The following is a 25,251-nucleotide window of genomic DNA, read 5'->3' on the forward strand; positions in this document are numbered from 1 at the left end:
CTGCTTTCAGGATTTTCTCTTTATCTCTGAGACTCGTAAGTTTTACTATTAGATGTTGGGGTGTTGACCTATTTTTATTGATTTTGAGGTGGGTTCTCTGTGCCTCCTGGATTTTGATGCCTGTTTCCTTCCCCAAATTAGGGAAGTTTTCTGGTATAATTTGCTCAATATACCTTCTGCCCCTCTCTCTCTTTCTTCTTCTTCTGGGATCCCAATTATTCCACTATTGTTTCATCTTATGGTATTACTTATCTCTCGAATTCTGCCCTCGTGATCCAGTAGTTGTTTATCTCTCTTTTTCTCAGCTTCTTTATTTTCCATCATTTGGTCTTCTATATGACTAATTCTCTCTTCTGCCTCATTTATCCTAGCAGTTAGAGCCTCCATTTTTGATTGCACCTCATTAATAGCCTTTTTGATTTCGACTTGGTTAGATTTTAGTTTTTATATTTCTCCAGAAAGGGTTTCTCCAATATCTTCCATGCTTTTTTCAAGCCTAGCTAGTATCTTTATAATCGTCATTCTGAACTCTAGTTCCATTACCTTACTAATGTCCGTATTGATTAGGTCCCTGGCAGTCAGTACTGCCTCTTGTTCTTTTTGTTGAGGTGATTTTTTCCATCTTGTCATTTTGTCCAGAGGACAATAGATGAATGAGAGAAGAAAATGCTAACAGGGTAACAACGACCCCAGAAAAACATACACTGAACAAATCAGAAGAGACCTGAAACAGGGGGAAAAGAAAGGGAAAGAAAGAAAGAAGGAAAAAAAAAAAAGAAAAGAAAAAGAAAAAAAAAAAGAATATTACAAAATATGATCGGGCTGGTGCATATCAGTGCCACACACTAGATTTTGGACATATTTTGGTGTGTTAGAAGAAAGTGCCTCCCAAAATTTTAAAGAAAGAAAAACTTATATATGTACGAAAATAAGGGTAAATACGATGAAGGGATAGAATATGACTGTATAGATGAAAATTATAAAAGATCTTATAAAAGGAATCGATAAGATCAGAAGTTGGTTGAAAAAAGAAAGAAGAGGAATTAAAAAAAAAAAGACAGAGAATGTGATCAGGCAGGAGACTAGAACAAAGTCATACACTAGAGATTTAGGGTATATTTTCGTCTGTTAGAAGAAACCGTATCCCAAAATTTTAAAGAGAGAACAACTTATATATATGCCAAAAATAAGGTTAACTAATATAAAGGGATAGAATATGACTCTAAAAATGAAAAATAAAAAATATTTTTAAAAAAGGGTTTGATAAGATGTTGGTTGAAAAAGGGAAAAAGAAAAAGAAAAAAAAAAGAAAAAGAAAAAAAGAAAATTAAAAAAATTAACTTTGAAAGACTAAAGAATCATGGTAAAAAAGCCATGGATTCTATGTGCATTATTCCCCTAGCGCTGGAGTTCTGCCATTCTCATTGATCGGTAAACTTGGTCTTGGCTGGCTGTTCTTGCTGATCTTCTGGGGGAGGTGCCTGTCGCCGTGGTTCCCAAATGTCTTCGACGGAGGTGGAATTGCCCCACCCTTGCCCAGTCCGGGCTAAGTAATCCGCTCGGGTTTGCTCTCGGAAGCTTTTGTTCCCTGCAAGCTTTCCGTACAGCTTTGGAGGCCGAGAGTGAAAATGGTGGCCTCCCAATTTCTGCCCTGGAGGAGCTGAGAACTCAGGGCCCCACTCCTCAGTGCACCCCCAGAGAAAAGCAGTCAATCACTCCCGTCTCCCCGGTCTCCAGCCGCACTCCGTGCTCACCCGGCCTGTGACCGAGTGTTTCTATCTCTGGCACCCGACCCCATGTGGAGTCTCCAAACACAGCAGATTCCTGCGGTGAGCTCCCGCGCCGTTCCTCCCGGGGGAGGAAGGGGAGTCTCCCTGGATCTGCCGCTTGTTGGGTCCCTGCAGGAGGAGCAGTGGCCCGACTGTGCTGTGGATCACGGTTTATGGCAACCCCGAGCTGAGAGCCCGCGCCTCGGCTCCGTCTCTGCAGCCGGCTTCCCCGCTCCCATACCTGGGAGCTCTGCGGCACTCAGGCACCCCCGGTCTTTCTGTGACCCCGAGGGTCCTGAGACCACACTGTCCCGCGAGGGTTCCACCCCCCGCTTAGCCACTGGAGTGACGTCCCTCAGCGGAGCAGACTTCTGAAAATTCCGATTTTGTGCTCTGCTGCTCTATCACTTGCCAGAAGCGGCCGATGGAGGCCCCTCCCCCGCCGTCTCTCCTCCCGAATATCGCCTCGGATTCACTTCTCTGCACATCCTACCTTCCAGAAAGTGGTCGCTTTTCTGTTCAGAGAGTTGTTGCTATTCTTTTCTCCGATCTCCTGTTGAGTTCGTAGGTGTTCAGAATGGTTTGATCCCTATCCAGCTGAATTTCTGGGACCAGATGAAATTTAGGTCTCCAACTCCTCTGCCATCTTGCTCTGCCCCCCTCTGATCTGTGTTTTGTATTTGTATCCATATGCATTGATGGATATGGTTTTAATCCAATATTGCTTTCTTTATTTTGTTGCTCAAATTGTTCCAGCTTTGAACACTGGAAGTTCTTTCAGTTTCTAGTGTTCCTTTGACAGGCCTATTACTTTGTTATTTTCTGGCACTTCCAGATGCTCCAGACTCATAGTCCTTGACTAAACCCTAGAGACAGCCATTTCTCCCAGGAACACTGGGTCCTTTTGCTGGAGAATGGTATTAGAAACCAAGCCCTGGGCACTAAGTGTGCTCATTGCCACTGGGGTGTCACCCACTTGTATGCCCTCTCACCTGACAGAGCAAGGAACTACTTCTGTGCATATTTACCCATGCACACACACGTATCTGTACATATTTGTATATGTAACCATCTGTATCTATACTAATGTACACATGAGTTCATACTGATGTCTCCAACTCTACACTGCTTTCAAAAGGTTCTAGCCTTCTGCCCTTGCTTATCTGTGAACTTCCACTCAAACAGCGTGAAACCTGGCCTCCAATCTGCCTTGCATTTGCTTATTTATTTAATCCCAGTATATGTGTACAGCAGTCTCAGAACTATCAACACATAGCTCTATGGTATACAACTTTATCAACTAGAGTACAGTACTTATGTACTGTTCCTTCTGTCTCCGGTCTTATGATCTCTACTCATATCCAAGTTATTTAAGGTAAGCACCTTTCTCCCGATTCCCTTCAGTGAGGTTCTAGCATACATTTATAATGCAGATTATTTTGCCCCAGTCTGCATTCCATGCTGGGATCTTCCAACCTCCTAATTGATTATTTTTAAATTTGCATACTTTGAGGTTCACTCTGTATGCTATAAAGTTCATTGGGCTTTGACAAATGTTTGGTGTCATGTAGCCACCACTATAGTATCATACAGAGTAATTTTGCCACCGTGAAATGTCCCCTGCTTCACTTATTCAGCCTTCTACCATCCCTCCCCACAAACTTCTGGAAACCACTGATGTATTTACCATCTTTACAGTTTTGCCTTTTCTAAAATGTCATATAAATGAAATCATATAGTATGTAGCATTTTGGAACTGGCTTTTTCACATAGCAATAGGCATTTAGGTGTTATTCTCCCTGCCTTACTCTGACCTTACATATGTTCTTATGTGTATGTAAATATATTGGGAAAATGTTTGGAAAGATACTTATTATTGGACTCAGCTATCTCTGGTGGAAAGGAATTGAGTTACAGATAGCAACAAGGCAGAGGAAGGAAGCTTTGAGATTTTATTCTATATATATATATACATATATATATATTCTGGCTGATTTAATCTTTTTCCAATGAACATGCATTACCACTGTAATATTAAAGATTATTAAAAAATATTCCATTCTCTGCCACCTTTGTTTTATTTTTTTGTTCATGTCCTTATATTTCTTAGATGTTCATTTCTATAATTGATACAAAGAGTTTTGATTAAACCACTTACATTTTACACAGAATTGAACTAGCACTTCCTTTTGTCTTGCATTTTGCCTATGTTTTGATGTTTAAAACAATTTCAACTAACCCAGTTTTCCTTACTTAGACAAGCATTTTTGCCTCCTTTCCTTTCTCTCTCTCTCTCTCTGCTCTTTTCCCCTGTTATTCTTTTGTATCACTCTCTCCACTGAACCTTAACAAGCATTACACATTAGCAGGCACCACGCAAGGCTTACAAAGAGTTTTCAAAAGAATTACTCTGAGAACTGCCAAGATGTGATTGCATCAACCATTCTGAGAAAAAGACATGAGGAACTGGCATCATCTTCCAAAATTTCAGCTACAAGTTTTGCAGCAGTTACAGATAAAAGCAACCACAACCTTGGACAAGACCACAGCCGTGTACCCTTCTCTTCTCTTTACCTCGTAAAAACTAAACCTTCTTCAGCTCGGGGAGCTAAAATTTTGAGGGGCTTCTTGATGCTCATGAAGTGAATGCCTTTAACTTCTATATGAGTATTTTAACTATCTTTTTTCTTTAACAATGTCAAAATGAAAAGTAGTTTCTGGTAAAAAAAATCTCCTATCCAAAAAATAAAGAACTAAGCAATTACATTTCAAGGGCATATTATTATATAAGCAGGTTTTATAAGCAAAGGACAGAATAAAGACATAAAATATTGCCTTATCCCAAGGCAAGCTTAACAACGAATAAATCTAGGAAAACTCAAAATAGCATGATGGCATTTAATTAAAATAAAACTAATCTTGTAGATAGTCATATGTCACTGAACTTCAAACTTTAATAGTTGGAGACAGGATGTTGAAGTATTACTTGATATAAACTTTTCCCACTTTCCTAGAAGTGTGCTAATAATGGAAAAATTTCCCAAGCTTTTACAGTTTGAAGTTGTTGGAGTTTGAATACTCACTAACTAAACCGGGTATTGGACAATAAATTCATCAAAATGAAAAACGGAGCTGCTGCCCTGTAGGGATCCCTATTTTAATAAAGTGGTTGGCAGCTCTGGTGCATTGTGACTGCTCTCTTCTATTAAAGGAGCCAAGTTTTCCTTCCATTATTTCCTAAATAAGCCTGGAAGAGCTGTAAACTAAAGGTAAAACCTACAGAGAGAACGGGTTCTAGGGAGATCATGGACCTAACTGCAGTGTGTAAGATTTGATGTCCAGGTAGGCTGAACTGCAAACTCGGATTCTTCTCACTACCTGATACACCAGTATTACCACCACGCAGGTGACAATACTGGGTCATATGTTCGGAGAGATTCCAACGTCTGCAGTCTGAACATCCACAAAAGTATCAGAGCCTTATAATACATTCCACTCCCTTAATATCTAAGGCTGAAAGTTCCACCTCATCCCCTATGAGTACCAAAGTGCCGTGTCCTCAGGGTTCTGGCAAATGCTCCTTGATTGCTTGCAAGAGTTCAATGTATGCAGAGATAAACCACACCAAGGCAGGAATTCACAGGTAAACTCGTTTTTCATGAGAAGTAATGTGCATTCATTTCCTTGTCTGGCCATCAGTGGTTCATGGCTCTGTCCTGCTGTCTCCTCTCAGCTTCCCCAAATGAACCCAAGCCCTGGTCAGGAACTATCGTCCCTACCCACAGCAGCTCCAGATCACCACCATCTTCCAGCTGTTGTTCAGCTCCTTCTCTCTCATGAATAATCCTGACTCCTGGCTCAAGCTTCTCATGCCCCCACCCTCAGACCTTTCCCACAGCATGCTGTGTCCACATTGGTCTCTCTTCTCTCCTCCAGTTTTTACCCCTTACTTACCTCAACTGTTGAGAGCTCCCTTGCATTTTTATGGTCATATATGATTTGTATCCAGTTACTTCCAAGGCCTTATGTTATTTGATGGGTACTAATTTCCTACTTGCAGGAGTAGAGAACTCATCTCAGTGATCTCTGAAATTCTCCTTAAGAACCAGGGTTGAAATATGCTTCTTTGCATCACACAGAGCATGTAACTCAGCCTTTCTCCAGCTGAGATGTTCTTCCATCGCCTAGAGATGCTGGTAAAATATCAGGTCCTAGATCCTGGCTCTGGGCATTCTGCATCTCCATGACGAAGTGAAGCCCAGGGGATAGCACTTTTTTAAACTTGTCCTCTAGTCCCCAACCCCAGAAATTCTTATGCCATGAAAATTTGAAAAGCTCTGATCAACTAAGTGGCAGTCTAAAACAATGCTGAATAGACACAAATGAAATGAAGTTGGAAACATTCTCATTAGACCAAGAACATTTCTAATTCCTAATTTCTCAGTAGCATTGAAAGGAAGTGAGAATACTTGTGAAGGAAAGGACTCCTATAGGCAGAAAGGTACTGGGAGAAGCCATGCACATGTTTCATTGAGGTTCCTCTGTAGGGCTACTGTCTGCACCCCACGAGGTGGGTGCTATTATCATGCTAACTTTACACACAAAGATACTCACACACAGAAAGAGTAATTTGCCCAATGCACATGGCTCCTGGAAGTGGCTGAGCAACATTTGAATACAGAGCAAATTGGCTCTCGAAGAGGGGAGAGGTATTTTGTCTTCTTCAGCAAGAACAGAAATGGTAGGTGCTTGTTAATAATATTTGTTGAATGACCAAAAGCAGGAAGGAAGGACATGGGGAATTTGAACAAATAGAGCTCTGTAATCACGTCAATCCATTCGATGTGATAATCGGCGAGCTCGTCCACCCACCCTAATGTGCTGTGAAGTGCTGCTCTTTGTGGTTTCTTGTACACCTGAAGAACTTGTTAGAATGCCAATTTCCAGGCCTCTAGCTCTGAAGATTCTGGATTTTCAAGTCAGGTGGGGCTCGGGGATAAGCATATTTTTTGGATCAGTACTTAAGGTAATCCCTATGTTCACCCTTGAAAGACCCTGAGGGGCGGCTCTCCAGGACCTGCCGTTTCCACCAGAGGCCTGTCTCCCCCACCCCCCACCGCCTGCTCCGATGAGCCTGCTTCATAACCGTCCAGGATCGAAGGGCCAAGAGAGGCATTTTCTTTAGAACTGGCTTGCTGGCAGCTGGGGGCAGACTTGCCTCTGACAGAAATTTCAGCGCTGAAGGGGCAGCTGTGGCTCGGTGTGGCTGGGATGCGGCCACCCGGGGAGGGATGCAGTGATGATGGGGGTGGCACCTGGTGAATGGCTGAGGGGTCGGAGAATGCTGGCCCGGGGTAGCAAGGTGATTAAGGGGGACAAGGATGAAACAGAGACCTGAGGCACTGGGTTCACTTTTTCCCACTTTCTCTTTCCCTTTGGTACTTGGAACCTACTGTGGCTCCTGTAGCTTCTCTCCTCTCTTGGAGCCACCTGAGGCCCTTTTAAAGTACCACTGTTCAAGTACCTTGAACCACCTGGAACCTCTTCAGGTGGGGCTGAAGGTGGCAGAACAATTATAAAGCTCCCCTGTGCGTTTGTATTTGCAGTCAGAGCTGAGAAGAACCTACCTGTGACTATGCTGCCTACAAGGATGAGCAGCTCTACAGTACAAATTGTATACAAACGACCCAAGTTGTAAAGACCTCGCCTCACAGAGGCCTCAAGAATGGGTCTCCCTGCTTCAGTCTATTCTACCCTCAGGCTTAGACCAAGCTCATTAAGCTTCTAGGTCTCTGGAGCGATCCCTTCTTCTTTCCCCTCAGCTTTAGCTGAAATATGCTTTCTTTCCTCAGTTTGGAACCTTAAGACTCTGCTTATAAAAATATATCTGCAAGTCATTTGTTTGGAGAACTCATTAGTTTACTCTTCCCCTAAACCAAAGGTTGCCCTTGTAAACACATCCTTGGCACTGGCTAACATTCCTCCCCAATGCTTGTTTTTACTGCTGTTCTACAGCACTCATTACCTTTGTGTGCAGTAGGAAAATGGGGTAGGGCAGTGATTTGGACTACGGGTTTCAGTCAGGTTTGACTTCAAATTCTGCCTCTGCCATTCCTGTCATGTGACTTGGGGGGAATCACTTAGCTTAACTACTTCTTGCTTTTCTTATCTTTAAAGTGGGGATACTAGAACTTACCTTACAATATTGGGGGGGGGATTCAATGCATTGATTAGAACCTGACAATTGTAAGGGTTCAATAAACCTTAACTATTGTAATTATGAACCCAGCCCCACCATGTGCCCTGGGTGCCTGCTTTGCCTTTTGTATGTCTTCACCGAGTCCTAGAGCTTTCCTGCCAGGCCCCTTATATCTATAGCCTGCATTAACACCTCATCAGTTCCACGGGGTGGATATTATCCAACCAATGACAGGATGGAGAAGCCAAAACTCCAAGAGCTTACGTAACGGGCAGTCCCACAGAGAGTGAGCCATGGCACATGGGAACCCAGGCTGGTTGGAATGCTAAAGTCCCTCACCTCATGAGGCCAAGCCGCTAAGCAAAGGGAGAGTTCCTGGATCAGTCGCTCAAGAAAGACTTCCTTTCCCGCTTGAGCAAGAAGCACCCAGTTTCCTTTCCTCACACCACCTCCATTTCTTCACTTTTAGAAGCATATCGTCATAGGCTCTCCTAGGTTGAAGGCCATACAAATGACCTCAGTCTATTTGGTAAGGAGGTGGAAGACAGAGGATGAGAAAAAGACATTCCAGATTTAGAATCTGAGCAAGAAGCCACAGAAGAGTGTTCACCGTCTAATATAAAGCATTGTTCTAGAAAGAGAAACTTTCAAGATATCTGTTCCATTTTTTTCCAGCATTTGTTACACCATCATTGCATCAAAACTGTTACACTGGCAATATGCCTATGACAAAACTTGACTACACAGTAAAACTCCTCACCAAGTTTGTACATTGATAACTTAACATTCCTAGTAATTCTTACTAAATCCCAGTTCTGACTAGCAGTATCTTAGCCAATGCTCCATTACAAAGATCCAATCGATGATTTTATATTAATTTTCTTTATGGAAAAACATCCCCTTACTCTGATAGTGTAATTAGTGGCATTGCCAGAAACTGATATAAATGACTCCAAATTAGCCAGTGTCACTTACACTTCAATTTTCTCCCTATTAGAATATAAAATAAAACTTCTGGTTTTCTAAACACTTTCCATGATTCTCTTACTGGATTACATTAACAAGTTCCCTCAAAATGTAATAAAAAAACTCTAAGCCAGATGTAACTTCTCTCTGGAATCACTCCCCAGATCTCCAAATTTAAGAGTCCTGAGTTATACTCACTTATCCCCCCTGACTTATGATTACTAGAATTTATAATGCCATACCTTAATAGTGAATGATAAAGCTGTCCCATGTCAGCAAGCAATCCAAAGCCTATTGACTCAATTGTTTTAGGCCCTGGAGATCTATTTTAAATCATAAATATTTTTGAGCTGGAAAAGATCTTAGCAATCACTGGCCTCTACCCCTGCTACTCCTATCTCTACCCAGTGCCCTCCCCTCCCTTCTTTTCCGGTCCAGATATGACTTGCTCAAGGTCACAAACCACACAGAAGGGCTAAAACTAGAAGAAAGAACTCTGGAAAACTATTGTCAGTCCATCGGTAATTCCTCTACTTTGCTGCTAATGACTAGATTTAGGTAATGAGGAATATGATTTAATGTAAATAAATCAATACCACCGCATGTAGCACATAATAGCTACTCAAGAAATTCTGGCTACTGCTACTATTATTGCCATTATGATAAAGTATAACATGAACTTGGTATAGGTCCAGGTCCCAGCTTTTTTATAATACCATATTGATGTTGCTGACAAATAAAAGTAGAAAAATGTCCTCTTTAAGATGGAATAGAATGACAATCCTCCTCAGGGTAAAATGGGACTCTTCAAGGGTGGTAGTATTTGGCACAGATTAGGAGAGCATGGGCGAGATGGTAGGGAGAGCGGGTAAAACTTACCTCATTGCATAATTAATTAGGTTATTCACCAAGAAAAAAAATCTATTTCTTTCATCCTGGTAATGCAATCAAAGAAAGGAGATGTGGGCCCCTGAGAATACTCCAAATTGTAGATGGGGTTTCTGCAAAACATACATGCACTCTCATACACGCATAATCTGTATGCATAATGCTTCTTGTATTAAACAAAGAAATCCTCTTTGCACAGAAACAATTTTCCAAGCCAGGAAGAACGTGAATGAGGTGAGGGTGTTGTGCAGTCTGATAGGGACATGAACTGGACACTGGAATCAATGCTTCTGGTGGGCTTCATTTCATCAACAGTCTTCACTAACTTTCTTTTTATGCTTTTCCAAGTCTGGAATGGAGAAAGTCTGTGGATTCAGTGATCCTCAAAGAGAAAAGGAAGTCCCCTCTAAGGGGGCAAAACAGAAACTCTTGAGGTCACCTTTTCAAACTGCCCCCACACAGCCTGCTGTCATCCTCCCCCCCAATCATTCTGATACATTTCCCTGCAGAATGCTCTAGCACCCTGAATCCTGGGACGGGGTGGGGGAGTGGGATGGAGAGAGGGCTGTTCTTGAGAATACTGGGGCCAGAGAACAAGCTTGAGAAGCAACAGTAGATGGTGGCAGAATCTCTTCCCAATCCAAAATTGCATGGTGCGATTAGCACAAGTAAAGGTCCCAGATCTAACTGCTGGCAGAGGGGGAAACAGAATTGGTTTTTTATGTGTGAACGAAAGCAAGGACATGCTGTCAAAAAGGCGAGGGAAATCAGATGGGCACAAAAAGTGATGTTTGTATTCCCAACCCTTTTAAGAAGTGTCTTCAATGTTAGACAAATGTCTTTGCTGGAACGAGATTGAATCTATCTTTAAGTGATTTTTCCAGCAACATTCTCTTTCTTTCTTAAGGAATCTCATCCATATGAGTATAATACTGCTTTTTACACATGAGTTTTTGCCACTTTGGCTTCCAATTCCCCTTTTCCCTCTGCATTGCATCATATGAAAAACACAGCCAATGTTTAACGATCTTTTTTCATTAGTTTCTTACTTGTGCTTTAAACACATTTCCCTGCCAAACCCATAGACACTTTTCGTGTGTGTGGGAAAATTGAATTCTGACAGGTTTCACACTACATTGTTTTTTTAAGCTTGGAAAAACTTTGCATTGAGTCCCCTGGGCTCTGCATCATGGCTTTGAAGTCTTTTTTGGCACACATGTGTCTTAACTGTTTGCCAATTTGCTATAATTGGGCTTTAGGCTACATGTGCAGAAAGCTGCTTTGTAATAAAGGCATTCTGTCCAAAGGACAAATTTGCACCAGGTAGAATGTGTGCCGTCTTCAGAACTGGGATTGCTGACAGACAAGCTGAGGCCATTTAAAAGGCTTTTCCATTTACCTATTAAGGCACTCTACCCTTCTCTGATGTCACATGTAGGTTTCATAAGAGAACATTTATATTCTATGAGTGTTTCAAATTTATGGTCTATTTCCCTTGCCTGAACACATTTTCACCTCCGAGAGAAATGTGAGAAATGAGTCAGGACCAGGACTCCCAGGGTTAGCTGCTCGTCCAGGCTCCTTCCTGTGCTGCTTCCTAGGACAGTAAAGTCCAAACTTGGTGCATAATCCATGCAGCCCTCTGTGCTGGGGAGCACAAGATAAGAAGTAGTAAATGTAGGCATTTCAATCACACACAAATATAACTTTCCCTAAGCAGCTATAATGTAAACATGAATTCAAATGCCTCGTTTTGAAGTCCTACATTGTTAATAACCAATAAAGTTGCAAAGTGGGAGAGAAGGAAACCAACACCCAGTAAGTGATTCCTCCAATGAATCAAGTACTATGTTAAAAGGCTTACACCAACTCTGATGGGTATTTGCTATTGCTTCCATTTATATGGAGATTTGGGGTACACATGACTAAAAGTTAGCAAGTGGTGAAGCTTATGAATCCAGGTCTCCCCGCTTTAAATCACATTGCCCTATTTCTCAGATGCAGTAAGTGGTGGGATAAGAAAGCCCTGAAAGGTTCAGGAAACCCTAAGGAAAGAGCATTAGTTTTACGGGGGTTCCATTACAGGACCACTTATTAATTCGTCCTTTTATTTGCTGAGTCCTGACTCTGTGTTGGTATGACCGTCAGTGCTGGGGATACCCAGATATATAAGATATAAAGAGCACCACACTGTGTATATAGTGGAATGCTTTTAGGAAATTGGCTCTGACCTACTCTCCCCATAGGAAGATGGTTGTCAAGCTTTTCCCCTCACAGAATTGTTTTCCCTGGATGGTGGGTGGAGGGAGATGATAGCTCACCCCACCTCCTTCCGAGCAGCAAAGCAGCAAAAGTTAACTCTGAAGGGCACCGGGGCTCCTCACTGACCCCACAGGAGGGGACCTCACTTCCCAAGAGAGTAGCTGCTTATCTGCTCTTGCAATTTAATTTAAAGGAAGGGCAGTAATAAGAAACATGCAAATTAATGACCAAGGAGTTCAGGTAGTGCTAGAAATGTCAGAGAAATATAAGGAAGAAGACTGGATAATCCACTTATGGAGGTATACTCTAACAGGAGAAAGCAATAAATTTTGTGTTAAGAAAAGTTGTAGCTAACTGAAAGCTACTCAAGGAAGAAATAAACACATTTAGAAGAGGAAACAATCAGTAGAAGTCTAACTAAAACTCAGATTTTCTTACTTCAGGTCCAGGTAAAATGCTTCCATAAATTCTGGGATAAAGTCCTCAGCTTCTGAGGTTTGTGTCATAGGAAATGATCATAACTTTCCATGAAATATCCTTGTAATATGACCCAACAAAAGTACACGCTGAATGGATCATTCTTGGGAATTTTCTTTTTTAGGAAAAGAGCATAAGTAAATATAAACATTTTAATATGCAAGATGCATCATGGAAGTATGTTCAAAGTAATTTTCAAGAAAGGCAAAGGTCATCTTTATGAAAAAAATCCTCATCCATCAACACATGTCTGATAAGTAAATTATTGATTTGTCCTAAAATAATTTCTTATTTATATCTACTGTCACGGATATCAAATTAATATAGGATTTGCTCTTTCAGGTCATGCACGTTCATGTCAGGTGGGATTAAAAGGTTTATAAAAGTGAAATATTAGCTTAATGGTCACATTAACCAGTTCCAAACCCAATGAATCATTAGGATGAATGTTGGAGCTGTTTCTTTTTCACTCTGGGCAGCAGTGGTCAGGAAGGTGACCACAATTTCTCATCAATATTAGCTTCAGGTATGATTTCTTCCACAACTTTAAGTGAAACCAGTCCTTTCAAGAACAGGTGGGAAAAATCTAGCTTAATAAAAGTAAAATATGTATAGTTTATAAACAAGCACTCAAAATGTCAGATTTTGACAATAAAAGGCTCATTTCTCATTAAAAGGTATAATGGGAAAATACTGGAATTGAATCCATTAAGTCAGTTTAAAAGGTATCTACAGAAACAGATTAGATCTGCTATTGGAACCAGGCTCCTATCTGTCATGGTTGCACAATTCTTCCTTACAGCTCTATTTGGGGGCCGGACACCAGATTTTCCAGAGTAGCTGGAAAAATGTAAGAAAAAAATACATCTCTCTTGCTCAATGAATTTTCACTGGATGTTCAGATTATTATCCAAATCCTTCTTATTTATATCTACTGTCACGGAAATCAAATTAATATAGGATTTGCTCTTTCAGGTCATGCACGTTTGTGTCAGGTGGGATTAAAAGGTTTATAAAAGTGAAATATTAGCTTATCTGCTCTTGCAATTTAATTTAAAGGAAGGGCAGTAATAAGAAACATGCAAATTAATGACCAAGGAGTTCAGGTAGTGCTAGAAATGTCAGAGAAATATAAGGAAGAAGACTGGATAATCTCTTGCTCATGAATTTTCACTGGATGTTCAGATTATTATCCAAATCCTTCCCTTCAGTTATGATACAGATACACTAGTTTCATGTGGGGTGTGAGGACAGCCTACATATGGCTGATAGAGAAAAGGCTCCTTCGTGTGTTTACCAGCATCACGGTCTAGGATGATTATAGAGGAAGGGCTAAACAACATTCTGAACTTCTGTCATTAGCACCACTAATGACACAAATTTTTTTCTTGTCAAGGTGAGTGACAGCGATTGGATTTACCTTCTTTACTGGAACAACAAAATATATATGAAACTATGATCTGATAGACAGTGTACATCAGTGAATGAAGAGTAGTAATCTCTGAAAAAAAATGAGAGAAAACAAGATCATCTCTAAAATTACCCAGGTGTACTGCACTGAATTTCCAGTATGGAAATTGCCTCCCCTGATGCTGGGAGGAGAAGCCCGGGCAGTATATGGCAAGTTCTCTGAGTTGAAGAGATGTTTGAGGAAAGTTTAGGGAGGTCACAGTGGTTAAGTTTCAGAGGACAGAGTATCTAAAAGGAAGAGACTATTTACAGAGAGAACTCCAGAGACCAGAAAGAGACATCCTTATCACTCTGCTGAGTAGAGTCCAGGACCATGTATGAAGATGTATAGAAACCACACTACACTTTCAAAAGAACCACCTGGAAGACTTAGAGATAACAGTACCTAATGTTCATAGAGGGTATAGAATAGTGCCTGTCTCACCAATCAGAGTAAAAACCCTTATGATCATGAAGCATTGGGTAGTGTATAAAAAAAAAAAACACCTTGCCTCAGTAGGGAGGAATAATTCATCCCACACTGAGCACTGCTTTCATCCCTCCTAACAAATCTTAATAAGACTTGCTTCCCAGAACACCCCTCATGGATAATTTTAGGAATACAAAATATTCAGCACCCAAGGTAGGTAAAAATAATGTCTAGCATCCAAGAAAAATTACCAGGCATACAAGAATACAAGTAATTTGACCTAATAAAAAGGAAAAAAATCAATATTGAAACTGACCTAGATTTGAGAGCAATGTTGTATCAGTAACCAAAGTCAGATATTTCATAATATACAAAAAATTAAATAGTGGCATAGAAGATATAAGGAGACAAAACCCAAACTAAACTTCTATTGATAAAAACTAGTGTATGAGAAGAAAAATACAGTGGATGAGATTAACAGCAGATTAGATACTGCAGGAAAGATATCAGTGAATTTGAAGTAGAAAATATACAAAATATAACACAAAGAGAAAAGAAAATAACAAAAAAAGTGAACAGAACATAAGTGAGCTGAGGGACTATTTCAATTAGTCTAATATATGAATTATTGGAGTTTTCAAAAGGGATGTGTATTAGAATAAATAATGACCCCCAAATTTCCAGATTTGATGAAAACTATATATGAAGAGTTGCAAGATACTCAATAAACCTCAAGAACAAGAACAATAAAGAAAAATTATACCATACTGAAAACTCATGATTATGAGAAAATCTGAAAAGCAGCCAGAGGAAAAAGACATGTTACAGAGTAACAATTCTAAGAACTGCAGATTTCTTGTTAGATATAGTGCAAGTGAAAAGATAGTGGGACAACATCTTTCAAGAAATAAAAACTTCACCCTAGAGTTCTACAACAAGCAAAAATATCTATCATTACCAGATTTGAGATACAAAAAATGTGAAAGTAATTCTTTCATGAAGAAGAAAATTAATGAGATGAAAATATGGACATAAAGGAATGAACAATATCAGAAATTATAATACATGAGTAAATACATGCTTTTTATTAATTAAAAATACTTAAAATATGGTTGACCCACAAATATAACAGTGTGGAATGGGGCTATTATATATATATAAAACATTTAACATATATAATGTATTTATATATATTACATATATTATAATACATATTTTATATTATATTTATATATTATATATTTTATATTTATATAATTATTTTTGTATTTAATGTTAAAATATATGTATAGTTTTATATTTAACATATAATACTTTATACTTAATATATAAATTTATCATATATATAAAGTAAAATATATGACAATAGCACAAATTTGGGAAGAAAGAAATTACAGTTTACCATTGAACAGTTCTTATGTTACACAAGAAATGGTATTATAATATCTCTTAAATTTGAATTAATTATGCCTTAAAGCAACCACCAATTTACCAAAACAAAAGCAATAAAATGAAATCATAAGAAATTTTAATTTACACAAAAAAGAGAAAGAGGAGAAAAAAGAATAAATGTGAAAATTCAAAAAAATTGAGGTGATCTCAAGTTAAAATGTTAATAGTCACACTAAATGTAAATGATTTAAGTACCTCTAATTAAAAGGCAGAGATTGCATGTCAGGAAAGATAACCGACTAGAAAGTACTAGGAATCTGTCTCATTATCTAGACAATGATTGTACTGGCATAAAATTTATGAAGTAATTATTTTGGAACTCTAGAGTTTACTAGAAGTCTTGACACTTCTAGAGAAATGCTTGGCTGGAAGCCATATTTAATATGGGTCAAATTCAGCCTTCTGTGTCCTAGTAGTTATACATCTCCCATGTTCCAGCCCCATCACAGGCAGCAATGGGGATAGTGGTCTCCATTCCTGGTATGGCTTGCTGGGGCCAGAGTGGGCAATAAGGATCTTGCTCTCCAAATATCAGAGCTTGTATCTTAATTGCAGATTGCTGTTTATGGTCACTGAAGTGCGGGAGAGAGGTTAGCCACCATTGTTTCAGTCTCCATTGAGTGAAACAGCTTCCAGGGGATATAAGGAGCCACATCTGTTTTTTTTTTTGGGGGGGGCATTCAAGAGCAAACATATATAAGGAAGAATTTAGAAAGCTATCACAGACACACAGGGAAAGATACAGACTCATGAAAGACCAGGAAAGACCTTAAGTTTTCACCTCAGGCTGATCCCCAGCCAAGACACTCTGCAATTTAAAACAAAACAAAACAAAACAGCAAATCATGGGAACTATTTCCAGAATTATCACATTATAAGATTCAAATGCCCAGTTTTCAACAAAATATCACAAGGCATATAAAGAAACAGGGAAATATTATCTATTCAAAGGAATAAAAGAAATTGAAAGAAACCATTCCTGAAGATGTACAGACATTGGACTTACTAGACAAAGGCTTTTTATTTTTACTTTTTTAGGGATTTTAAAAAATTTATGTATTTGAGAGAGAGTGAGTGAAAGAGAGAAAGAGAGCACGAGGTGGGGAGGGGAGAGCAGAGAGAGAGGGAGAAGCAGACTCCTTACTGAGCAGAGAGCCAGACATGGAGCTCAATCCCAGGACTCTGGGATCATGACCTGAGCCGAAGACAGCCAGCCACTTAACTGACTGAGCCATCCAGGAGCCCCTAGACGAAGACTTCTTAAAAACTATCTTAAAGATGTCAAAAGAGCTAAACAAAGATATGAACAAAGGCAAGAAAATGACATATGAACAAAATAATGATACTGATAAGGAGAAATTATAAAAAGGAATCAAAAAGAAATTATGAAGCTAAAAAGCACAATAACTAAAATGAAAATTACACTCGAAGGGTCCAAAAGCAGATCTAAAGGGGCAGAAGATTAAGTAAACTTAAAGTGAGAACAATTGAAATTACTGAGTCTGAGGAACAGGAAGAAAAAATAATGAAGTGAAATGAATACAGCCTAAGGAACCTGTAGCACATCATTGGAGAGGACCAACAAATGCACTGTGGGACTCACAACAGAGAAAGAGAAAGGGGCAAAGAGAATATCTGAAGAAATAATGGCCAAAAACTTCCCAAATGTAATGAAAGACATGAATCTTCAAGAAGCTTATAAACTTGAAAAGATGTCCACTGAGACAAATTATAATAAAACTGTCAAAAGCCAAAGAAAGAATCTTGAAAGCAACAAGAGAGAAGTGATTCATCACATACATGCAATCCTCAGTAAGATTATCAGCTAATTTCTCATCAGAAGCCTTAGAGTCTAGAAGACAGTGGGTTGATATATTCAAAATGCTAGAAAAAAACAACTGTCAACTAAGAATTCTATATCTGGCAAAACTATCCTTCAAAAATGAGGGAGAAATAAGGATAAATTAAGATAAAAACTGAAAAAGTTCATTACCAGTAGGCCTGCCCTGCAAGAAATGCTAAATGGGGTCCTGCAGGATGAAATGATAGGATGTTAGATAGTAACTTGGAGCCATAAGAAGAAATAAAGACCTCCAGTAAAGGTAAATAAATGGACAATTATAAAAGCTAGTGGTATTTTAACTTTGGTTTATAACGCCACCTTTTAAATTTTCTACATGATTTAAAAGACAAATTCCTTAATTTCTCTTTCTTCTGTCTTGTTGTTGGTGTATAGGAATGCCACTGATTTCTGTGCATTGATTTTATATCCTGCCACTTTACTGAATTCCTGTATGAGTTCTAGCAGTTTTGGGGTGGATTCATTAAAATTCCATGTGGAAAATTTATGAAAATGGACCATATTCTGGGTTAGAAAATGAATTATATTCTCTGACAACAATGAAAGTAAATTAAAATCAAAAGAGAAACAACTCTGGAAAATCTCCAAATATTCGGAAATGAAATACATATATAAATAGCCAATGGATCAAAGAAGAAAGTCAAATGGAAATTAAAAATATTTTGAACTGAATGAAAAATAAAACATGGTAGCTACACTTGTGGTGAGCACAGTATAACATATATACTTGTCGAATCACTATGTTGTACACCTGAAACTAATATAAACATTGCGTGTCAACTCTACTAAAAAAAAAATTTTTTTTAAGGGGTGCCTGGGTTGCTCAGTCAGTTAAGTATCTGCTTTTGGCTCAGGTCCTGATCCCAGCGTCCTGGGATCAAGGCTTGTATCAGGCTCCCTGCTCAGCAGGAAGCCTGCTTCTCTCTCTCCCTCTGCCCTCTTCACTGCTTGTGTTCTCTCTCTCTCAAATAAATAAATAAATAAATAAAATCTTAATTTTTTAAAAATATACTATATCAAAGTTTGTAGGATGTTGTTACAGTAGTATTTAGGTGGAAATTTAGATCTCAATGTAATTTAAATTTTCTAAACACCTATATTAGAAAAGAAGAAAGATATCAAATTAATAACCTCAATTTCCACCTTTGAAATAGCAACAGAGAAAACAAATAAAAAAGTCAACTAAGCCCAAAGTTTAATTTAATTAAATCAATTAAACAAAAAGGAAGTAGAATAAAGAAAACTAGAAACATCTGAGTTGCAATCAATGAACAGAAAATAGAACATCAATAGGGAAAAAATAAGGGCTAGTACTTTGAGATAACACTGACAATTGATAACATCTAGCTAGACTCACCAGGAGAAAAAGAGAGAAGGCATAAATTGCTAATTTCTGGAATAAACTACATAATACCACTACAGATTCTACAGCTATTCAAAGGAAAATAAATATCATTAACAACTTTATGCCAATAAAGTTGACATCTTATATGCACAGGCAAATTCCCTGAAGGATACAAAATACCAAAACTCATTCCAGAAGAAATAACCTGAACAGTTTGTATCTATTAAAGAAATTACATTTGTGGTTACAGACTTTCCTACAAAAGAAACTTCAAGCCCATATAGTTTTACCAGTGAATTCTACCAAACACTTACAGAAGAAATAATACGAATTCTAAACCAACTCTTCCAGATCACTGAAAAACAGGAAATACATCCTAAGTCATTCTGTGAGGCAAACATAACCCCATACCCAAACCAAACACACCCCAATAAAAGAAAATGACTGGCCATTATCTGTAATGAAATATGGATGTAAAAATTCTAAACAAAATTTTATCAATTAAATTCAATAATACATACAAAAAATATTGCTGCTTGATCATGTGAGATTTATCCAGGATGGTTTAATATTAAAAAAATCTATTCACCATATTAACTGACTAGATAAAAATAAAAAATGATGATTTCAATAGATGCAAAGCATCTGACAAAATCTAATATGCATTGTGGAAAAAACTCTCAGAAGACTAAGAATAGGTGGGGATTTTTGTCAATATGATAAAAAGCATCTATGAAAAACCTACAATCAACATCATACTTAATGATGGAAGACTGAAAGTTTTCCTCCAAAGAGGGAGAACAAGACAAGGCTGTCCATTCTCACCACTGCAATTCAACATTGAACTGGAATGTTAGCACATGTGATAAAACAAGAAAAAGAAATAAAAGGTATCCAGACAAAAAAGGATGAAAGTAAACTATCTTTACTCATAGATGACATGGTAGAAAACCTGATGGAATCCGTAAGAAAAAATCTTGTAGAACAAATACATGTGCTTAGTAAGGTGGCAGGATACAAGATCAATACATAGAAATCAGTTGTATTTTAGCAATGAACAATCAGAAATAAAAATTAAAATTGCCAGTGGCAATGATATTAAAATTACAAAATACTTAAGGGAGAACTCTGACATTAGATGTGCAATACCTGTGAATTAAATATTAAAAAGCACTGCTGAGAGAAATTTAAAAAGACCTAAATAAATCAAGAGATATAACTTACTCATGCATCGGACGACATAACATCCCCAAAAGATTATGCAGATTCAATGCAATTCCAACCAAAATCCCAGCAGGCTTTGCTGGAGAAGTTGACAAACTGGTTTAAAATTCATATGGAAACATAGAGGTCTTAGAATAGCCTAAACAAAGAAACAAACAAATAAAAACTGAACTAACACTACCTAAGTTCAAGACAGTCGCTTAACCAACTGAGCCACCCAGGCGCCCCTCACTTAATATTCTTGACAAACCTATGGAGAAGGTACTTTAACTATTCTAATTATCCCCATTTTATACATATTCAGGTATATATATATATATATAAAATTTCAACTTAGTTGTGCCTATGGAATGTGTTTTGTTTTATAGGGAGGACACTGAGAAACAGAAATAAATACTGCTAAATTTTCCCAGAGCCAGGACTGATTTTTGTTATCAATAATACAGTGACAGTGATGAGACTTTTATGGGAAGATGAAAAGAGTTACTTCATTAGAATAGATTCTACTAAACTACTAGATGCCATGCAAGTTGGAAATCAGCAAATAGAGAAAAACATTATTATTTACTAACCCTCACATATAATAATTTATTTAATTTGAGAAAAATCACGATATCACCAAGATGGCAAATAGGTCATTCCTGACGTCACTCTCTCTCATAAGAAGAACAAATAACTATTCAAGAACAAGACACCAGTGAGAGAATCCTAGAGCACAGGGGTGAGGCTGAAGCACCCCTGCACCACAGACACCAAGGCAGGCTGCATTAGAAGGGTAAGAGAAGTAGCTACAGTTGTCTGCATTGCCCTTCGTCCAGGCCAGTGCAGTACCACATGGAGAGGTCCTCCTGAGCCTCCAGTTCCTCTAGGGAGAAGAAAAAAAAAAAACTGGTAAGGGCAGGGAGTGGACAACCAATGCCTCACAGTATTATTGTCACGCCCCTACTCAGATCTCACGCCAAAGGGATTGCAGGGGAATCTGTGGGGCTCAATCACTGGGAATCAGACTATGACAGAAAAGGGGGGAAAAGCTTGCAACAACCAGCACACAGAGCCTGGCAGATCGAGTTCATACCTGCCATGCCTGAGTAGCAGTCCCAACCAGCAGTTTTGCTCACTTGCAGAACCTTGTCAGGGGCATACTCAGACCAGGGAACTCAGTGGGATACATATCTGCCTGATACGGATCCTCAGAGGAAGAGTTTTGCTGGCCCTAGAGCCCAGTTTGCCCATGCCCATGTAAGGAGTGGAGTTGTTGCCCCACCAACTGTGGAGTGTCTTCCAGCCCCAGCTCACCAAGAAGGTTGGCCACAATTCATGGAAGCTATGATGCCCAGAGACTCTCCAGTTAAGGGCAGGAAAGGCCAATAGTTTCCAAAACAAAGGCCATGGCCCTGTTCAACCAAAGAACAAAGGGTGTGGATTAGCTTGAGATAAGACAAGGAAGAACTTTACTAGTTTTAGAGCTGCTTTTCTAGCTGCACTTGAGCAGAGAATTAATTTGTAGTCCTATTCATCCCTAAACAGTCTTCACCCTGCCTGATCAAGGAATCTAACCAGAGCATATGGGAAGCTGTGCAGCCCATTCAATGGCCCTATGTACATGGCACTTGAACACAGAGCACAGACCATGGCTTCCCCCAATGAAAGAGCAAAACTAGTGGCTTCACCTAACAAGAGAATCCAGGGCACACTGGCTTGATTTGGGTCCCCAAACAATGAGCTATAAAGGTACTGAGTCCCAACTTGCTGCCCTGCCAGGGTAGGGAAGCTAATTCATGGCCTCTTCTACTACTAAACATAGTATGCAGTCCTGACTATCTAGTAAGCTTGACCAGACAATCCAGGCAACCGCAGAGCCTATCATACAGCCTTACTCAGGTGGGAACCAAGTCAACAATCCTATTTTACTGTTGTCTGCCATAGGTACACACCAATCATACTCATCCTCAGAGCTTGAACAGTTTTCTCTCCTAAAAATAGACCATAATGGCAGGTCCCACTTGCCCAAGGACAGCACCAGGAGGCACATCCAGAAAACCAAACTAAGCTGACTTGTGAAGAACACTCTCTGCCAAAACAAACCTCTTAAAGGCTGGATGAAGAGGTCAACACTCAAATGCACAGATAACAACACAAGGAATCAAGAATCATGAAAAATGAGTTAAGTAAGACACTACCAAAGGAAACTAATGAAACTCCAATAACTGACCACAATGAAATGGAGATCAGTGAACTGTCAGATAAAGAATTCAGAATAATACTCTTAAGGAAGTTTAGTGAACTACAAGAAAACACAGACAACTCAACGAAGTTAGGAAAACAATGCATGAACAAAACAAGTTCAGCAAGGAAATAGCAACCATCAAACAAACAGAGAAACAGAAACCCCAGAATTGATAAACACAATAATTGAACTGAATAACTCAATAAAGAATTTCAACAGTAGGCTCAACAATGCAGAAGAAAGAATTAGCAACTTGGAGGATAGGACACTGGAAATTACTCGGTAAGAAGAACAAAAGGAAAAATAGAATGAAAAAATGAAGAAAGTCTACAGGAATTATGGAATACAATAAAGAAACAATATTCAGATTATGGGAATTCCAGAAGTAAAAAAGGGGGAGAAGGGGACAGAAAGTATATTTCAAGCTAGAATGGCTGAAAACTTCCCAAAATTGGAGAAATGGACATCCAGGTCCATGAGATTTAAAGGACCCCAACTAGGTTGAATCTGAATAGGACTACATTGAGACAGATTATAATTAAATTGTCAAAGACAGAGAAAGAATTTTAAGAGTAGCAAGAGAAAAGAAAGAAGTAACATAAAATTATGGGTAGATAACAGAAACTTTTCAGGTCAGGAGAGAATGGAATGATATATTCAAAGTACTGAAAGAAAATAACTGTCAACCAAGAATTTTTTATCTAGCAAAGCTGTCCTTCAGAGATGCAGGAGAGATACAGACTTTCCTGAATAAACCAAAGTGAGGAAGTTCATTATCCCCAGACCAACCTTATAAGAAATGTTATAGGGTGCTCCTTGAGTGGAAGTACAAGAACACTAATTAACATCATAAAACAATAAAAAGGTAGCATAAACCTTGCTGGTAATGGTAAACATATGGCCATAGCTCTATAGTACAGGATTAAGGTTCATAACTCATTTACATCTCTAGGTTAAAAGTTTAAAAAAGGTAGTAAAAGTAACCATAATTATAATATTCTGTTATTAGTTACACAATATAAAAACATGCAAATTGTAACAGCAATAACCTAAAGTGTGAGGGGGAGTAGAAGTAAAAGTGTAAAGCTTAAAAATTCTATTGAAGTTAAATTGTTATCAGTTTAAAATAGATCATAAGTTTAAGATGTTTTATGTAAGCCTCATGGTAACCACAAGGGAAAATCTTGTAGTAATTACACAAAAGAACATAATAAAGATGTCAAAGCATACTGATATCAAATGACATCAACACACACACACACACACATACAGACACACAAAGACAGCAGAATAAGAAATAAGGAACAATGATTCTACAAAATAACCAGAAAACAATTAACAAAATGACAATAGTAAGTCATTACCTATCAGTAATTACTTTAAACACAAACAGATTAAATATGTTAGTGGAAAGACACAGAATAGCTGTACATTAAAAACAAGATCCAACAATGTGCTACCTACAGGACACTCATTTAGCCTTAAGGACACACTGAGAGTAAAGGGATGGAAAAAGACATTTCAAGCAAATGATAACCAAAACCCAAAAACAACAACAAAAAGGAAGGGTAGCTAAACTTATATCAGATAAAATAGACTTTAAAAATGGTAAAAAGAGGGATGCCTGGGTGGCTCAGTGGGTTAAGCATCTGCCTTTGGTCAGGTCATGGGCCCAGGGTCCTGGAATCCAGTCCCGCATAGGGCTCCTTGCCCACCAGGGAGCCTGCTTCTTCATATCTCTCTGCCGCTTCCCCTTGCTTATGCACTCTCGTTCTCTCTCTCTTTCGCTCTGACAAGTTAATAAATAAAATCTTTTAAAAAAATGGTTAAAAGGGGGGGGTGGAGCAGGATGGCAGAGGAGTAGGAGACCTGGATTTCATCTGGTCCCAGGAATTCAGCTGGATAGGGATCAAACCATTCTGAACACCTATGAACTCAACAGGAGATCAAAGAAAAGAATAGCAGCAACTCTCTGAACAGAAAAGCGACCACTTTCTGGAAGGTAGGACATGCAGAGAAGTGAATCTGAGGTGATATTCGGGAGGATAGACGGCGGGGGAGGGGGCCTTTGAATACTGCTTCTGGCAAGTGATGGAGCAGCGGAGCACAAAATCAGAACTTTTAGAAGTTGGCTCCACTGAGGGACGTCACTCCAGTGGCTAAGTGGGAGGTGGAACCCTCACTGGGACAGTGCGATCTCAGGACCCTCAGGGTCACAGAAAGACCGGGGGTGCCTGAGTGCGGCAGAGCTCCCAGGTATTGGAGTGGGGAAACCGGCTGCAGAGACGGAGCAGAGGAGTGGGCTCTCAGCTCGGGGTTGCCATAAACCATGATCCGCGGCACAGTCGGGCCCCTGCTTCTCCAGCAGGGACCCAACAAGCGGCAGATCCGGGGAGACTCCCCTTCCTCCCCCGGGAGGAGTGGCACAGGAGCACAACGCAGGGATCTGCTGGGTTTGGAGACCAGACGGGGTCGGGTGCCAGAGATAGAAATGCTCGGTCACAGGCCGGGTGAGCACGGAGTGTGGCCGGAGACCAGGGAGATGGGAGTGATTGACTGCTTTTCTCTGGGGGCGCACTGAGCAGTGGGGCCCCAAGTTCTCAGCTCCTCCGGGGTGGAGATTGGGAGGCCACCATTTTCACTCTCGGCCTCCAAAGCTGTACGGAAAACTTGCAGGTAACAAAAGCTCCCAAGAGGAAACC

General features: G+C 39.3%; 1 protein-coding gene across 1 annotated transcript in view; it reads left to right on the plus strand.

Moving 5' to 3' along the window:
* PIEZO2 (piezo type mechanosensitive ion channel component 2) overlaps window positions 1-25,251 on the plus strand; it is a 330,637-nt gene that overhangs the window by 212,951 nt on the left and 92,435 nt on the right. The gene's annotated exons all lie outside the window — the stretch shown is intronic.

This window comes from Leptonychotes weddellii, chromosome 13 (genome assembly GCF_054177405.1).
Source record: "Leptonychotes weddellii isolate Sample4059 chromosome 13, ASM5417740v2, whole genome shotgun sequence".
Lineage (NCBI taxonomy): Eukaryota > Metazoa > Chordata > Mammalia > Carnivora > Phocidae > Leptonychotes > Leptonychotes weddellii.